This window comes from Gossypium raimondii, chromosome 3, assembly GCF_025698545.1.
Source record: "Gossypium raimondii isolate GPD5lz chromosome 3, ASM2569854v1, whole genome shotgun sequence".
Lineage (NCBI taxonomy): Eukaryota > Viridiplantae > Streptophyta > Magnoliopsida > Malvales > Malvaceae > Gossypium > Gossypium raimondii.
In genome coordinates, this window is record NC_068567.1 from 6,759,286 (window position 1) to 6,778,006 (window position 18,721).

General features: G+C 29.9%; 1 long non-coding RNA gene across 1 annotated transcript; it reads right to left on the bottom strand.

Moving 5' to 3' along the window:
• Window positions 1-15,406: 15,406 nt before the first annotated feature.
• LOC105796095 (uncharacterized) lies at window positions 15,407-16,123 on the bottom strand. The gene is made up of 2 exons (XR_001134318.2): window positions 15,930-16,123; window positions 15,407-15,696 (listed from the first exon to the last, which is right to left on the bottom strand). It is a non-coding gene; the product is annotated as an uncharacterized LOC105796095 (long non-coding RNA).
• Window positions 16,124-18,721: the final 2,598 nt, after the last annotated feature.

The following is an 18,721-nucleotide window of genomic DNA, read 5'->3' on the forward strand; positions in this document are numbered from 1 at the left end:
ATCTCCTCAGGGATCGGATAGGATTAATTTGATTAAGCTATTACTATAAACTATATGAATTAGGCTATGGCGAAAAAGAATAATAATTTGTAGAGGAACAATCATATATGCAATATTAAAATAAAATAACTAACTTAAAATGTCGTGGGAAAGATACAAAGACAAAGTTGAGAGAATCTACGCTGTTGAATGAGAAGGTTGAGATTACTAAGATTCTTTCCTCATAACATCACAATGATGCCATGGCAAAATCTTAACCAATCTATTATTTAGATTAAATCTAAGATAGTCTGCTTCTTTCGAGAGCCAGACTTCAAGCTACGCTACCTAAGGCTTTGTGTAACACCCCTAACCCGTATCCGTTGTCGGATTAGGGTTACGAAGCATTACCGGACATAGCATGATAGAACACAAACATTTAACATTCAAATGCTTATTACTATATTAACCTTTTAATAATAATTATGTATAACATATATATTAAGGTTAAGTTTGTCAAATGTTGCCCACTATCTAACTTTTGGTCTTATTGCATCATAAATCCTCCCATTTAAAAAGACAACAACATTTAGATGCTTTTAGATTTAACCCTTAAATTTTCATTTTACCCGTTTAAGCCATTTTATTAAATCGGACACTTAAACGACGAAATTAAAACATGAAAATTTCACACAATTAAATTCACACATAATAAACACACAAAATAATATTAAAATATTTTTCTAACTCGGATTTGTGGTCCCGAAACCACTATGTCTGATTAGCGTCAATATTGGGCTGTTACACTTTGCATGTCTACAAGCCTTAAGAAGGATACCATTCTCTGTACAAAGCGCAACTTTATGTCTAGAGTGCAACGAGTATTCTATCAAATATTCGCTTGTATCATTCGACCACAATCCAACTCATCTAACCTTTCAAAATTAAATCAAGTTTATGGACATACCATACATTCATCTATGTCTAGAGACTACAAGCATACATTTTAAAATAATGCAAATCGAATGAAACAGTAAATCTAATTAGGATAATGCCTTGGTTATTAAAGGAACTAAAGATTCATCCAGTAATCTCAACCCGATGAGATTAGCTCATGAGTTAGAAATTAAAATCCAAAATGAAAGTATCATTCAACAATATATTTCCACTGTAACAACCCGATAGTCACAGGTGTTAGAAAATGCATTTTTGAGACTCTATTTTCGTAAATTAGACTCGTAAATGAAGTTATTTGTGTGGTTAATTAGGGTATGGTTAGGTGAATTTGCATGAATTAAGAGTAATTAGGTATAAGGACTAAATTGCATAAATGATGAAAGTTGAATTATAGATTAAAGAAAAATTAAAGGGACTAAATAAGAAATTATGTCATTTTTCTTAAATGAGGCGGCATAAGGATGAAATATCCTAAATTTTAAGTTAAAATATATATTATAATATATTACCTTAAGAATTAAGTATATATATTATATTATATTATATTATATTATATTATAATAAAACAAATAAATGAAAGAAAAAGAACAAAGATAGAAACGAAAGAGAAGGAAAAAGAGAAAGAAAAAGGAAAGAAAGAATGAGAAAGGAGAAACTAGGGTTTTAAAGTTTCAAGCTCAATTGCTAATGTCGTACCGGAACCCTCGACTAAAAAGGGGAAAGATAAAGTTGACGAGGAATAGCTCAAAAATTTTGGTTTTTATTTCTATAATCTGAATTTAGTTGTTAATTGTTATAATTCAATTTAATGTATATGGTAAATGTTGAGGTGAGAATTATTGTGTTTTGCAATTGAAATGCATTGATTTAGTATGTGATGAATTTATTGAATTTATATTAATTGAATTGGTATATATATATTGAATATATTGATTATTTGAATTGAAATGAATATTGGTTGTATATGAAAAGTGAATTGGAACCCTATTAACTGTATCAGACTGAGTTGGATATAGATGGCATGCTATAGGATTGGAAGAGTTCAGGGATTTCTTCGACTTCGAGTCGATGTGACACTGGGTGTCAATTTACGACTTCAGATTAATTCGATGAGGCACTGTGTGCCAATTTACTTCGGTTTAGCCGATGAGACACTGGGTGTCAAATTATTACTTCGAATTATCCGATGAAGCACTGGGTGCCAAACTGGTGTGTTTGGTTGGATCCGTGTATTCTTTCGAGTCCGAGTCGTGTTAATGGGGGTAAATGAATAATAAAGTTTTTTGATTGATATTGAAATAGTATGGTATGAGAAATGGAAGTGAAATAGTGAATTGAAAATAGAATGTGAAATATGTTGCAAATATATGGAATATATGAGTTATATACTCAAGAAATGAATATGGAAAGGATAATGCAATTGTATAAAGAAATGTGAAATAAATTGTGGAAAGCTATTTATATAGAAAGTATGTGAATTGAGATATTTGTGAAACAAATGAAATATGATGTGGTTGTTGTAATAAATAAATATTAATATTTGTTTATATTTCAATCGTATATTTGTAATTTCATGTCTTTAAATATTCAGATTATAGAAAAACCACTAAATTTTTACTCAGCGTACGGTTTTGTTTTCCGTACGCAGGTTAGGTACTTGATTTTGATTGCCAATTCAGCATCCAACAACAGTCCCGAACTCAAACGTGGTGATGTTTATCCTTTTGTGTCGGCATGTACATAGGGTGTCTAATTAATAGTTATTTTGTGGAATGATTGTAAATAAGATTATAAGTTAATATTGGCTGGTTATATATATAAATATGTGTTATGTTAAGGTCATATTATGACATGTTTAAGTTAATGTTCAAACAAACATGAAATAGGCAAAATAAATCTAATTTGGGATGCTTACAAATTAGACTTAAATGATACTTTGATGATATGATTTGATGATATAATTTGTGGTACCAATGAGGATACATTGATTGGGCACCTACGATGTATGAGTTTGATTGATTTTGACTTGAATATTATAATGATATGAAATGTTTTGAAATTATGTCTGTTTGATCGGTAATGTTTCGAAACCTTATTCCGACGACGGATGTGGGTTAGGGGTGTTACATCCACAGTTAAAATTCACAAATATCAATTAAGATAATGAAGGAAGAACTTCAGAAAGCTTTCGTCAATCCAACCCTTAACTCTAGTGCTGCAATATCTTGCAGAGCCCAGGGTTGAATGTTTCTCCTTCTTCCTTGTGTTGCTACTCTATTCCTTAGTTGCTACCCTCTTTCCTTGCGTCTCTAGATCTCCTACAAGAAATTGTGTGAGAGGAAAAACCGCCTCTTTCCTCTCATTCTCTTCCTTTTTCTTTTTTTATAGGGTAGGTCCCTCTCTTAGCACACACTCTTTTCTCCCTTTTTTTTAGTGGATATTTTTTATACAAGTATAACTGGCTGAGAGTGGCATCGATTGATAGTTGAGTCAGCATGTTCCTGGAATTGCCATGGCATTTGTGCTGACAATCTATCAAATCTTTTGTCATGACAAAACTTCACTCATTTACTTCTTTTCCTCCTTTCTGCACCTGCTATAAACAACACGCAATTCCTTTCCTCCTACAAGTAAAAGTAACATATAGTGACATTGAAAGCACAATCCAAGCTTCATGATGCAATGTTATAAAAATACTAATATAATTTCCTAAAATGCAACTAAATTTACTCAAGTATGAACAATTAACCAAGTTTAGAGGTTTGCAATATAACTATTTTCAAGAGTTATCAGTGTCATAACACCGACCCTCCATGACCTCAGGGGAGCAAAACTTCAACAAAAAACCAACCTGAAGCAACTTGCCAAAGATGTCACAGCACTAGGTGTATTGTGTCGCGACACTGAGCCCTCAATATCTCGACTCCAAGCCTTCAGGGTTGTGATTGGAAGCTAATGGTTGAAGAGAAGGAGCCTAGGGCCACTACTGAGGATGTCGCGACACCAGTTAGTCTATGTCACAACATCAAGAACCCCCAAATCCAAGATTGTGCCATTGCTAAGGATGTCATGACACCAAAGCTTGGGTGTCGTGACATTGAATACCAACGAGTGAAAAATATTGCAATGGCAATTTTGTGTCCAACACCAAATCAAGTTAACTCATGCACTCCAATGGCATTTTTATCAAATATTAGGGTTGTAACTTGGCAGTATTAAAGGCATACTTGATCCTAAACAAAAAGGATCCATATTTATCATCTTTTTAGCTAGTTCTTTCATTCATTTCACCATTTTTAAGTTTTTAATTTTTCCTTTCTTAACTTAGTTAGTTAGTAGCTAGTAGTTCTTCATTTTTACTATAGCTTTCATTTTCTTTCACTTAGATACAAAACTTTTTCTTATTATTTTTAATTCACTTTAAAGTATCCAAAAGATTTTATATTTGAGAACTTTCTAAAAGTGTAAAAATCTCAATTTTGGTTGTGTTTTCATCACCATTAGTGTTGCTATCATCTTCGACAAATACTTCCTCAAGAGTCACTAAGACTTTCTCAATCTTTCCTTTTTAAGTTTTCTTTGATGATTCATTTAAACATGAGCTTGGTTGATATTTGTATGTTGATGATGGATAGTCATTAAATCTTAAGGTGGTTGGTTGATTGAAATGTTGCCTGGTTAGTTTTTAGGCTAGGGATTGAATCATAAAAATTAAACTAAACCTAATGGAATTCAAAACCTAGAATTGACTCCTATAGGTGAACATTTAGATAGGCGAGACCGAGAGGAGAGCCTATTGCGATCTGATTCAATTATCTCGGTTTAGTTTAATGAGGTCGAGAGATAAATAAGACTAAATTGTCTAATTGGGTAAAATGGTGATCGGATGGTAAAATTGAACCAATTAAGAGTTTGAGCAATTTAGATCCCTAATCCAAGAATTATTTAGCAATGTTGATATTAACCAACCCCTTTAGCCCATTGATTTGATATTTGTGCACTTTTGACCATTGTGCAATTTAGTCCTCCTAAGTGTAGTTTAGTGTAGTTAGCATTTGATGATGATTTGTCGTAATATGACACCTAGTAGTTAGCTAGCTAAACTTCTTAGTTGCACGCGTTATTATTGTTAGTAACCTTATCGCTCGATATCTTTTGGGTTCAATCCTCGGAATACTCCGTGTTTCGTTGTAACACACAAATATTACAACTAACCTGTCACACTTACAATCAAACCGCTTTAAAATCTAGTAATTTTGTGTTGATTCACTGATCAACATTTGTACACCGTGGCGCTATCAATAAGGAAGTCATTATTTTTGAGAGCTTAATAATTATTCAATTCTTGTAATAATTCATTTCAACATTTGCGTAGTTAATTTTTACTTAAGCTCCAAATTGTATACATCATATCTCAAAGAGGTCTCCCTTGTTTCCACATCTGAATTCCTTTGTAAAATAGGGAGATTTCTAGTTTACCCTTAAAACCTAAAGAGGTGATGATATGAACCCAAGAAGGGTAAAATCATTTGAGTTCAAGTTCGAAAAATCATCCAATTTGTAATACATTTTTCAATGAGATTCAGGCATTTCTAGGTTGAGTTGTCTTCTTATAAATCAAACATCTATCTCTTAGTAGCTTCACAACACACATTGAAATGCGTCAATCGAGTTCATGAGCTTAAATTGTGGCCATTTTAATGATGATTGTGCAAGCAAAAATTTCTATACAAGTTAATACATATTTTTTTGAAAGGTTTCCACATCATGAAGGCTTAGGAAGTTTTTTTTTAGCACCAATTATTATTTTTTAGGCTTAAGTTTTAGAGTTTTATATTATTTAGATTTTTTTAAATTAAATATTTATTTGTTCGTTTAATTATTATTTTAGTTATATAACATTTGTAAAATCGACTATTTAATTAGTTTTAGAAGTTTATATGTCTTTTAAACTTTATCATGTAAGTGCCTATATAAAGGAGGTTTGACCAACCAAATTAGACCAAATTTAATAAAGTTGAAGCTTTCTTTTTACTTTGCATGAAGCAAGTTCTTTAGAGTAGAATGATTATTCGCTTATTTTTTGGAGTTGGTTGTTTTTAAGTCTTCCAAGGAGTTTGTAACACCTTATACCTAGTTCGGTCACCGACTTGAGCTATAATGTATTACAACTATAAAATTGTAACATTATTCATAATTTAATCAAACATAACCAAAATAACTCTACGCTATCATATCCATGCTATTTAATCAAATCAGGACCTAAATCGAGCTTACAAAACATTTAAAATAAACCGAGATCAATTCTAGGTTAAATTGAAACTTTTAGAAAATTTTGAGAACAAAGTGTAAACAGGGGTCACATGGCCGTGTGGCCGGGCCATGTGAAAGAGACTAGCCCGTGTGGCCCCAAGTATGGCCATATGGATACTCCACATGCCCGTATTCTCAAACCATGTACAATTCGAATTTAGGGTCACACGGTCGTCTCGCCAGACTATGTAACTCTCTGAGATTGTGTGGACAGTTCTTGCACCAAAAATTAAAGGATCACGGTCGTGTCATATGACCATTTGGGGCACACAGCCGTGTGGCAACTCGTGTCACAGGTCGTGTGTGCCCAAAATCACCTTCAAAATCAAGCCATTTCACATCCAAATGCTTGGGCTCCATGCTATGCAATAACCAACAATCAAATCTATCCAAAATGTGCCTAAACAAGCCAAAACATACTAATTTACAATAAACCTATGTACCTAACCAATATGCCGTCATTGGCACCACAATTGAAACATATATACAACAATCATTCAATCAAAACATGTACACAATTTGGATTCATTCAGACATCCTTTAAACTTTAGATAGCAAACATCAAAGTTCATCCACAAACCAAACTTTTAAATTTTCAAATACCTTATTCCAAATGCATAACCTAACATAACCAATTTGACCATTCATCAAGCTTCAAACATTCCAATTTGCATATTAACCTAAACATCCAAAACAACCATTTGAATGCATCTAGATATCACCATAAGCATCCAACATTACAACCAACCAAAATACTAATTGAGATTTACATCAATATACACATTTCATACTTCAATTAACACAAAACATATCCACAATGCTCATAACATATATATACCAAAACCCTATTTACATGTCACTTACAACCGACCTAAATAAACAAATAGCTTGTCGGATAGTGTGGTCTCCAATGACGTTCCAATCGACAGCAAAAGCCCGACAATCTACAAGAAGAAACAATCAACAGAGTAAGCTTAAGTAAAGCTCAGTAAGTTTGTATTAAACTTAAACTTTAACTTATCGTAATTTTCGTAACTTAAACATTTCACAATTAATTTCATAAATAAGGTCATGAGTTCATTTACTTCCTATACACCATAAATCTCACAAGGTTAGTGAATTCTCATATACGAAACATATAACTTTATCATATTATAAACATTACAAGTAAACACGTTTATGACTCACATTTCATTTCAAATGTCTATATCCAATGTTCCATTTCATATATCTATTTTCATATAACCGAACATAACATGTCAATAATAATATATCAAGATATAAATCATCATATCTTTCTATTCCATTTCCATTTTCATAATTAACTATTGTTCCCGGAGAACAATTGTAAATTGACTTCGGATACACGGGAGCTGACAAAAGGACATTAGCCAATACACGATGCTGCTCACACAAGCTTCAGAGAATTCGCAACACATGCAGGATCTCAATCCGTCGGTAAGGTATCCATCACCGGTACATAATACCTGCTAAATAACTGTCAAATGATGCTATAGCGTCTTTTAGCTATGGTCATAGTCCTATTTACCATGATACCATAGCATCTTTCAGCCATGGTCTTACTCACTTCCGTCATGATGCTATAGTGTCTTTCAGCTATGGTTTTACTTATTTTATTTTGATGTTATAACATCTTTCAGCTATGGTCTTACTCGTTTGAATCATGATTAACATGCTCATATACCTTTCGTATGATATACCATTCAATTCACACATACTCATTTACCATGCTTTACAAATCAATCCTTCATTTCCAATTTCATGACTTACCTCAATTAATCATGTTAACTATAATATATATACACAAACACATATATAATTGAATTCAAATCATTAGAAACATAATAAACCTAATACGAACTTACCTAAATCAATTCTACAAAAAAAACGACTCTAAAGTTTAATCAACAATTTTTCATTTTTCGCATTTGTCTATTGATTGATCTTTCTTGATCGTATAATAATTTAATTCAATTATTCAATTCAAATAATTTTAAATATTAAAATTCACATATTTGACCTTTTATCGATATTTTACATTTTATCCTAAACTTTTACCTTTTATTCAATGTAATCCCTAAACTGAAACTTTCAAATATATCACAATTAAACCAACTTTATGCTAGCGAATTTTTCCCTATGCAATAACAACCCATATTTATTAAGATATCACAAGAATTTCTTGTCAAGTTTATTATTTTATCAATTTAGTCCTTAAACTTAAAACTAACCAAAATGACTTAACAAAATAGTCCTAAAACATTTCCAAGCTTCAAAATCTTCCATTTAATATCAAGAACATCCAAAAATCATCAATGGTAATTTTAACAAACTTTAACAGTTTTGAAAATAGAGATACGTTTTGTGAAAATGACTTACCATGCAAGAGAAATAAATTGACCGAATGTTTGTTCTTCTTCCTTTAGCATTGGACTTGAAGACGAAAAAAATGGTGAAAAATGTCCTTTTCTTTTACAAATTAAAACACGTTTCTTTTATTATAATATTATTAAATAATATTAAAACTTAATATATGTCAAGTGTTATGGCCAACAACCACTATATTAATTATGACTAAATTGTCATTTAAATTTATTAAATTATGTTTTTGCACTCAATTAACTCTTATTACCTATAGCGATTAACTTTTGCAGTGTTTACTATTTAGTTCTTTTTCTTTAATCAACTAGCCAAACATCAAAATTAACAAACCAAACTTTAATACAATTGTATAATAACTTTGTAAATATTTAATATTTATGGGCTTGGTTTACAGAAACGAGGTCTCGATACCTCATTTTTTGAAACCACTTGTACTTAATTATTCATTCAATAAGACAAAATTATCAAATAAAAATTTAATATAATATTATATTTGACTCGTAAATATTATTATTTAATATTTACGGACTCACTCGTCGGATATGTGATCTCGAAACCACTGAAAAACGGACTTTTATAGAGTTGCAATTCTTCATGCTTCAAGCTCGTCTATCAATGTTTCTAGAAATTATTCTTCTAAGAGTTTCATAGGGAGTTTAGTCAATTATTGGTGTTTTTAATCACAAGTTGATTAAGAGTTTCGTAGGACAAATTGTTTATCTTTTTCTCTTTTATTTTCTTTACAAGTTATCCATCAGGTAATAGGTTAGGTTTCAAGGGGGGAAAAGTTTTCATACTTGAAAGTGTTGACAAGTAAAAGTAGACATGCAAGTATAAAACCACTGTTTTAGCTTTTACAGGGAATTGTTTGTTAGTGAATATTTGGAGTTTATAGTGCCAAAATATCCTAAATAACCTTGTTTAGAGTTTGCAAGTAGAATGATGTTATTGACAATAACAACAGCTGGTAATATAGGAATAATGTAAATAACACTTGTTTCTTAGGTAATATTGTAATGTAAGATTCGTGATAACTTCACTACTTTTGCTTAATAAATTAATGAACCCAATTCTTACTGTATTATTATTATTATTACTTGACATTCAAATTTATTTTGAAAAACTAGAAGTTAAAATTTGATTTGGCTTAAAAATCAATTTTAAAATCCAACTCAGCTTAAAAGTTATCTATACAACATGGGTAAACTGCAAGAATAGTCACCCAACTGTGTAACTTGTTCTATTTTGTTACCTAATCATTATTTTTTTTAATTTAGTCAATCAACTTTTCAAAATTAAATATTTTAATCATTCTCGTGTTAGTTGCTCTTAGATGAATGATGGAAAGCTGTCGTGGGTTTAAACCTCTTATATTTACACATTCTATCAACTTAATCCTAAAATTTAAACAAAAATTCAACCAATTTAACCCAAATATTTACAATATTAATAGAATATTTAATTAAAATTAGCATATTCTTCTAATAATTTTCTATTTTATGTAATGATCAACTTCAATGAAATCACTACGAACTAACTTATTTCAAGTCATTCAATAACAAGCGATAAAATAAGAAATCTTATGATTTAGAATCTTTCGCATATCCAGAGGTTCAAGAATGATTGTGATTGATAAAAAAATAACTCTATTTGAGACATCGATGCATAAGAAGAAGAAGAAACCTTATAATTTAGAAATTTTATCCAAACCCATTTAGATGAAGCAATATTTTTTAAACTTTTAATGTATTTTTGAAATTTTTATTTATTTTTATTTCTAAACTATTTCACTTTATCATATAATCCACGTCAGCAAGATATTTTTCCATGTAATTTCACAGTTGTGTTTTTTTTTTCCTTTTCTTTCTTTCTAAGTCTCAACATTGGAGGGCAATATCAATTTTACAAATAGTACGAGCTAAATTCGTTAACACCTTTAGATTCAGGATTAATTTGATAGATTGTAGGGTTAAAATTGATATTAGTCCAATAGGAAAAGCCCACATTAGCTTCCCGGCACCATCCATCAACTAAATTCTATAACGAAGGCAATTAGATGACATTCTATCAATTGAATAATTGAATCTTATATTCTAATTAAATAAATCAGATAAAATAACCTCATATTCTTACGTGACACAAGTTATTCTATAATCTTATTACGAAACACAAGTTATTTTATGGTCCGAGTTTCTTGTAAGCTAGCTTTGTGGTGCACAAAGCTCAAAGCCAATGAGAAGTGGGTATCAATAGCTGCTGAAAAGGGATCAAAATTTGGATTTTATATTTTTAAAGAAAAAAATGGAGACAAAATTTGGGGCAAATAATATGTTAAGTTGACAGTGAAAGACAATGAGCACTCATTCTAACCTTTTCAAATAAATAGTAAATATCTGTCAACACGAAAACGACTCTACCAACACCCTGTCCCATGATTTACCACAAATTTTAACTATCCTTTATCCACCAACCACAATTATGTTGCTTTTTTACTGTGATCTAGGTGAAAATTGGTTTAATTTTCTTTAAATACGATATTAAATTTTTATCATTTAAAATAAAATTTATATATTATTTTAAAAAGGGTGAATTAATTTCTACATATATTTCTATATGAATTCATGTTTAAATTCACTAATTATTGATTCATGTGAGAAACATAACTTCATGTATTCATTCTTCGATCACTGCAATATTAAGGGCGTAGTTAGGGGCCGGCAGGGGTCTTGATTCCTCTTAAAGTGGAATATTTTTTATTTAAGATTTTTAAAATTTTAAATTAGTAAAGGTAAAATTATACTTTATCCTCCTAAAAATAATAAAAATTTGATTTGATCCTTTACAATTTATAAAGATATATGCTATTAAAATAATAAAATTATATTTTTACTATTGTAAAAATTACAATTTAATTTCGTCTCCTCTCTAAAAAAATTTTTTGGCTCCACCCCTACGCAACATCAAATGAAGAAACTTAAAAAGGTTTACAGCCACTATTTTACCGTCCCTAATTCTGCATCAATTTTTTTTGGAAAAAGAAATATTTTATTATTGATATAATGATAAATTAAGTTTGTTACGTGTACATATTTTTATCAATTTAGCTCTTTTTTTTAGCTAAATTTAGTCATTGATCTTTTCAAGAATTAAATTATTTTTTAAATGAAAATATTGACTAAAATATTAATATTTTTAACAATATTGGCATGACAACCTACATGCTAATTCACATGCATTTCATGCTGACATCACACTATTTATTTTATATAACATGTCAAAAAAAATTTAAAAATTATAAATATATATATAACATAAAAAGTCAGTATAAAGTACATATTGACAGAAGCGGATTTAGGGGGCTAGCAGGGGCCCCAACCCCTCCTAAAATGTAAAATTGTTATTTAGGCCCTTAAATTTTTTTAAAAATTTTAAATTTGTAAAACTAAAATTGTACTTTGACCCCCTTAAAATTATAAAAATTCGATTTAATCCTTTAAAAATTATAAAGATATAGAGTATAAAAAATTAAAATTTCATTGTGCCCCCTAAAAATTTGTTATGGCTTCGCCCCTGCACATTGATTACCATGCGGGCTACTATTTATAAAAATTTAACGTTTTAATCAATATTTCTATTAGAAAAAACGATTTGGCTCTTTTTAAAAGATTGAGAGTTAAATTAGTAAAAAATATAAACATTAAAAACTAAATTTATCATTATTATTTTATTTTCTTGTTTTGTACTTGATGTTTAAAAATGAAAATCGTATATTTATGGGACTAGTTTGGATAGATACAAACTTCGACCCTTTGATTAAATGATATAATTATTTCTTTTAATTTTTAATATTTAAAATTTAATTTAATTTCTTCTAGTCTTTGAGTTAAATGAAAATTTCTCTCAAAAAGTAATAAAATTTTAATATAAAATTTCAATTCAAATATTTCAAAGTAATATATATATATATTGTTTTGTTTTTGACAGTACATACATAATTTGAAGTAAATGATGAGTGGAAATGCACGTGATCCTTTTTACGATCATGGAACTTTCAGCAGCCATACAATTGAAAATGATTGGCTAATAAAATTGTACCATCATTATCATCTTTTCCACCAATTATAATATAATAAATACAAATAAATTCTCCTTCTTTTTACTTTTACCAAAACAGTAAGGTTTTTTTTTCATTATTTATGGAAACTAATTTGATATTGATGAGTGTTGAAGTTGTTCATGGAATTAATCTAATCTCGATAGTTATAAATTTCAAGGCTCCATTGAGATACTGTTGTTCCTTAATTATTTCAATCACACATTAATAATAATGTTTTTCTTAAGTATTTCCCAGTTTGTGTTTGCATTCAATTTTCCACAGATTTTGTCTTTTCTTTTAATTTATTAATTACTCTATTTACATTTTAGTCCTTTAATTCTGACCAGTTTAATAAATTCATTCAATATGCTACATCAAACATAAAAAAAAAAGTGACTAACACATTAAAAATGTTTTATTAACACCAATTTAAATTACAACAAAGTTAATTGTAGAAGATAGTTCTATTGATGCGGTTGACATTTATGTCTTTAAGCTAATAAAATTATGGTTTAAGTGTGTAAAAAGTCTTCAAATTTAAAAATAAAAATAAAATAATTAAGCCTCAACTTTTTTTGCATTCAATTGGGTATTCAAACTGTCAAAATGTATCAAAAAAATTTATTTTTTTTTTAAAAAAGGTAAATAAGCCCACTGATTTAACGGGTTCAATTGTTGGTTCAACCAGATTTCAGTCTAACACAATGGATTTTACCAGACTATAAAGGCAAATTGAAGCAATTTTAGCTGCTCTTTCTTGGTTTACTTTTTCTTCTCGTTCTCCTTGTTGGAGGCTGCTTAGGTGCCACTGATTGCTCCTCTCCTTTCTTCATGCCTCCCATGGAAGCTGATGAAGCCTCTGCCTCTGCTTTTGGTTGTGGCTTTTGTTTCTTCAGTTTCATTTTCATTCAACGACCCAAAAATAAACCATCAATATGAAATCTTTTATGACTTGTTTTTACTTTACTATGTTTTTTTGAATGTTTGAAGCTTTCTGATTGTTGAATACTGCTGATACCGTGTATTAATAGAGGTTAAGATGGAGGGAACCTCCACTCAAATGAAGTGCCTAAAATTACTTAAACTACAGGTATGTTGGGTCGGATCCCGAGTTATTATATATTTTATTATAATTATATAACAAATCCAAAAACAATTCATTCAAATATGCCCCTAGGTGTATTCTTTTTTGTACAACACCTTAAAGCAACTAGACCTATATCTTTGACAAATATCAAGATTCTGGAAACCTCATTAATACAAATCTGTTTTCCTCTAATTCCCTTTTATTCTATTTGCAAAGAATAAACAAAGCTAAAAAAGCCATTAATTTTACATTTCCTTTTCTTTATCTACCAAACCCTATCCATCCATCCCAATATATGCTTTTCTTTTGCAGCAAAAGACAAGATAAGCAGGAGAAAACATGGTCTAAACTCTAAACCTAACCCTTTTCCTCATAAATTCTCTTTTTATTTTGTTCAACATAGATAGTTCAATAACTAAGAAAATGAAGCAACAATAGGTGGCTATATTAACCATGGTTAAAATGATTAGAATTGCTTGTGTATAGTCTTTTTTTTTTCTTTTCTTTTTTGGCAAGAAGAATTGTTTCTCTCTTATATAACCAACAAAATGGAAACATTAGCGTTGTTTGAATCGAACCAAATTAGTTGGACAGAAAATCAGTTTGAAAAATAAATTTAAACTGACTAGATTGAAAATCGATATGAACCAATTGAATTGACTAAAAATTGGTTGAACTAGCAATTGAATCGGTTAAATCAATAGGCTTAAATTCTTTTTTTTTTTTAAATTTGAGGGCCTTTTTTTTTTTATGTATTTTGAAAGTTTAAATACCCAATTGAGTGCAAAAAAAAAGAGAGGACTTAATTGTTTCTTTTGAAAAAAATTGAGAGCCTTTTTGGTGCAATTTAAAAATTCAAGTATCAAATTGAGTGCAAAAAATAGGGCTTAGCTGCTTTTTTTTTTTTTTAAAGTTTCAGGTTTTTTACACCCTTAAGCCTAAAATTATGCAAACAACAAATATAGGGAAGTCTGATTCTTGGTGTTCACTTCCATGCATCCTCAAAGTTTGCTTTTTTGCTTCCATACTAAAATTTTGTGAAATGGATGTGTATATACAAATTTCGAGTTGAAAGTTGATCTGAAAATTTGGAATCAAATTTTATTAATAACTTTGAAAAGAAAGTTATAATCTTTGAAATTTTCTCAAATACAAAAAATTATTCCTTTTATTCTTCTCTTCAATTTGAGTTTTGATCCACTAGTCGTCTAACTTAATCTTAGATGGATGTTGATTGCTTCAATTGTCATGTTGACTTCCTCTTTAAACAAATTTGAACCTCCTTACTTCAACAATTTCTAGTAGAATTTAACTGCTTCATTTGATTGTTCTAGAATAATTTAAACTCATTTATTTATTTATTAAATTTAATAAAAAAATAAAATAATTATTTAATATTATTACTTAATTATTTTATTTTTAATTAGTGATAATATAATTTTTTATTATTTCTCTCTAAATTAATTTAAATTAATTAAAGAAAAATAACTATAATGTCATATTTTTTTATCATGATAATTCTAATTTTACCCATGATAAGTTCAGCTCGACATGTGTTGCTTTGTAATTGGTTAATAGAAATTGTACAAGCCCATTTTTGCCCGGGCCCGCACCAAAAAATAAACCAAATTATTTACAAATCAGAATAGCCCAAATACAGCAAGCCCAAACAATTAAAATTACAACCCAAAAAAATGAAGGCCCAGTGGCCCAAAATGTTTAAAACTTTTCAGAAAAAATGAAACCCTAGCCTACTGCCTAACCCTAGCCGCCTCTTCTGAGCCCTCTGCTACCGCCGCCGTCGTCACATCATCAGCGCAAGTGGTGCACCTGCCCTCTGCCACCGCCGCACCTGCTCCACCTGCAAGAGAAAGAAGAACACTCAAGCAGAAATAGAAAGAAGAAACAAAAACAGGATCAACTATAAATAGCCCAAAAACAAATTGTAATGGGGGTTCTTTTGGGAAAAAAAAACAAAAACAAAGGGAAATAAAATAAAAGCAGAAATCAGTTTTTTTCTTAAAGGTGATTTTTTTTCTTTTCTTTATTTCTTATTTTTGAAGCATTAAATAATAAAAAAAGAGATTTTTTTACCTATTTGACGACGCTGGAGTGTTCAAAGTGTCGAATGGACGATTCGGCGTAAAAAGGGAAGCTTTTCAGCTTCCCGGCCGCCGCACACGGCGGCGCCGGCAGACGCGCGACGAGTGATGACCGGGCCCATGGTCGAAGAGTGGAACGGAGAAAAGGGGGAGAGAGAGTTTCAAAAAAATTTTTTAGAGAAGGAGGGAAATGATTTTTTTTGGAAATTTTTGGCTTAAATAGCCGAACAAAACGACACCATTTTGGTCGGCGCCCCTAAGCCCCAAAACGACGTCGTTTCACCCCCAGGATCCACGCGTCGACCTGACCCGACTAGAGGATCCGCTTTTTGTTTAGGGGGATATTTGTTATTTTAGTCCTTCCGCGTTTTATTATTTTACAATTAAGTTTATTCTCTTTTAAAATATGACCCTGTAATTTAATTTGATTTACATGTTAGCCCGCCCCAAAGCTGTGCGTTTTGGAAGCCAGGATAAATTTCCTTTTGGCCCTTTTACTTTCGCGCGCATCACGATTTAGTCCTTTTTATGTTCTTCATTTTCGATTTCGGCCCTAGGGTTTTGTTTAGTTTCAATTTAGCCCTCTGTTTGTATTTTGGTTATTTTATTATTTAAACTAATAATTTGATATTATTATTATTTATTATTATGTTTTATTTTCCTTTTATTTATTTGTATTAATATATTAATTAGTTTTGTATTATTTTTATTTTATATATTTATATTTTTTTATTTGTGTATATAATTATCTTATTATATCATTTTATTATTTATTATTTATTATGTCCTTTTATACCTTCAAAGTATTACTATTACTATATTTTATTTATATTTACTTATTTAAATTTTAAATATATTTGTCTTATTATATATTATTATTATATAATTATTTATATTTATATCTTTTCTTTCATTTTAAACTTTGTTATATATAACTAAACATATATAAATTTTTACTTTTATAATTTTATTTATTTTCGTATTGTTATTATTGTTTTATCTTTTATTTATTTATTTATTTATGTGTTCATCATTATTTTTATGAAATGTTTTAGCCCTAGTTGTTTATTATTTCATATATAATTGTTATGTCATCTTTTATTTATTTATTTATTATTATTGTTGTGGTTGCTCATATTATTTATGTTTACATCATCATATTTATTATTGTTTTGTTATGCATATTAATATCATGTTTTATTTCTACTATTTCGTGTTAGATTAATTTTATTTGATGCATAAATTATGATTTTTGAATAAACAAAATCTCATGTTTAGATTCGAGAAGGTCATACCCTAACTTTTGGGTTTCAATTTTCACAATAAATCTAAATACACGAATCTTTTCAAACTCAAGTTTTAAACGATCTCAGGAATTAAGAAATGATCGTGTCCTAACTTACTGGGCATGATCCTTTTTTTAAACCCGAGATAGCTAAATATCTTTTAAATAAGTAAATTTTTCATGTATTCTCGTATCGGGAATTCGATATGTTGTGTCCTAACGCATTGGATATGACATGATGTTTTCTCGATATGAGGATTTCTCTAAAAAATAATAAAGGCAATATTTTGCATTTGGAAATTTGAGAAAACTTGTCCTAACGTGCTGGGTTTCGATTTCTCGTTTGACCAAATAGCCAAATATCCTCTTAAAACTTCAAAGTATGGTTTTTTGAAACCATAAGGTGATCTTGGTTTTGATGGTTTAAAGTATCGTGTCCTAACGTGCTGGATGTGATATTTCTTCAGAACAAGAGAATCTTAAATTTCAATCCATGTTATTCGAGTTTTTTTAAGGATCGTATTTTTTAAATAAACTCTTCAAAGTTTTCAATCTTCGACACTAAGACACTAATTAATCAAATAGGTACCAATTTTTGGGCGTTACGAGGGTGCTAATCTTTCCTCGTACGTAACCGACTCCCGAATCCGTTTTTCTGAATTTCGCAGACCAAAAGCATTGTTTTAATAAATCTAAACTGTTTATTAAAAACAACCGTTTTTCGAGGTGACCCGATTACACATCATCAAAAAAGATTGGTGGCGACTCCCATATTGGTTTTCATCTTTAAAATCCAAGTCGATCCCATTTTACAAAAAAATGGTGTCAACAGAAATTTCATTATCAAATCCAAACATTAGAAAATCAATTAATTTTTCTTCAAACCCACGTGGAAATAAAACCTTAACTCTAACTAGTAGGTCTCATAAACCACCAAGTGATTTTCGTTAGTCCCCGAACCTTTTAAAGCACCAAGAAACTTCTAAATGTCGCGAACAAATCCTAACCTGTTATTAAACCTTAAAAACTAATTGCAAACTCTAACCTTCAAACATCAGCTTTTAACCAAACCCTAAACATTAATCGAAACATTTGATTAATGCCCACCAAATTATTTTCCTCCACCCATATTCAATATTTAATCTCTTGTTGAATCAAGGTTTTTAATCAAACTCTAACTTCAACCAAAAGTGACCCGGACATTCCTAACTCATATGCTTTAGTAAGTATTGACTTTCTCAATTATTGCATCAATCGAGTACAAATGCATACTCTAGATTAACCTTAACTAGAATTTAAGGTTTATGATAAACCTTATTTATGATTAGTTTAGAACATTTCTCAATAGCCAAACAATGCCTCAACACTTCCAGAAGATCATGGTCACAAAAAAAAGAAAAATAGAATTAGGGAAGTCAAATTACGGTTGAAGTTAGAGTTAGGTTGAAACCCTTAACCCAACAAGGGATTGTGGCTTGAATAGGTTAGAGGAAAATAAT